The sequence below is a fragment of the Eucalyptus grandis genome, chromosome 7 (genome assembly GCF_016545825.1).
Source record: "Eucalyptus grandis isolate ANBG69807.140 chromosome 7, ASM1654582v1, whole genome shotgun sequence".
Lineage (NCBI taxonomy): Eukaryota > Viridiplantae > Streptophyta > Magnoliopsida > Myrtales > Myrtaceae > Eucalyptus > Eucalyptus grandis.
Genome location: NC_052618.1, coordinates 10,825,920 through 10,826,891, shown reverse-complemented (window position 1 = coordinate 10,826,891; position 972 = coordinate 10,825,920). Strand labels below are relative to the sequence as shown.

Here is a 972-nt window from a genome sequence, read left to right as displayed (position 1 = left end):
GGCTAAAAGGCTATCCGAAATATCGCGATTATATTTTGTGGGTCCCACCCTTCAGCACGTAGAAAACCAACCATGATAGGGTTCGTGTCACCTCGCTTCGGTATCTTCCCGCCTTCGCAAAGCTTTTTCCTCCTCTTCTCTTTGATCGCGATGCCGGAGGGAAGCTCCGACTGCATGTCCTCCACTTCTCCAACTCCTTCCCCACGATCTGCCGCGCCTGCCCTTCGAATGAATTGGGTTGGTCGGATGGAGATGATTCGGACGGTTCTGCTGTTGAAGACGAGAGTCGGTGGAGGATGAACATGGTGCGGGGAACATCCCTGCTGCCGGCGCTTTAGAACCGTGGCGCGTTGTTTCTCTCGCGCGGAGGTTCAAACGAAGAATCAACTCGTGGAGGAAGTTGCGGGTGTTGGGAAAGGGTTCGTTCGGAGATGCCTATGATGTCATCACTGAGTGAGATTCCCTCTTTCCTCTCTTTGATTATCGTTTAATGTTTAGGGGCGAAGTATGATCGGATGTTTTTCCCATGGCGTCTGGGTGTCGTTGGGACCAAATCATGTAATCTTTTTGGTTCACAGAGACATGCCAAACACGCTTAAAGGATTTGATCTTCATATTGGAGTTCTAGGGAGTTCTAGCTTGAGTGTTGTGGAACTTATTGAAACCTCGCTTCTTTATCTCCACAGTGATGGATCCTACTTCGCTGTAAAGGAGATTTCTTTGTCAGATCATACCAATCATAGCTTAGTGCAGTTTGAGCAGGTGACTGCTTGTGTCTTTCTGTATCTTTCTGTATTTGCACAACTATTCATAAGGCTGACGTATATACAACCATAGATCAGGTGTGTGTTCGATAATTTTTTTCTTTCGACTCGTTCTCTCTAGTGATACTCTGGTTTCTTTTTCAGGACATTTCTCTTTTAAGTCAGTTGGAACATGAGAACATAGTTCAATGTATCGGCACAGACAAGG

General features: G+C 46.5%; 1 long non-coding RNA gene across 1 annotated transcript; it reads left to right on the top strand.

Moving 5' to 3' along the window:
- Positions 1-324: 324 nt before the first annotated feature.
- LOC120295590 lies at positions 325-972 on the top strand. Its single transcript, XR_005552962.1, has 3 exons — positions 325-453; positions 687-762; positions 909-972. It is a non-coding gene; the product is annotated as an uncharacterized LOC120295590 (long non-coding RNA).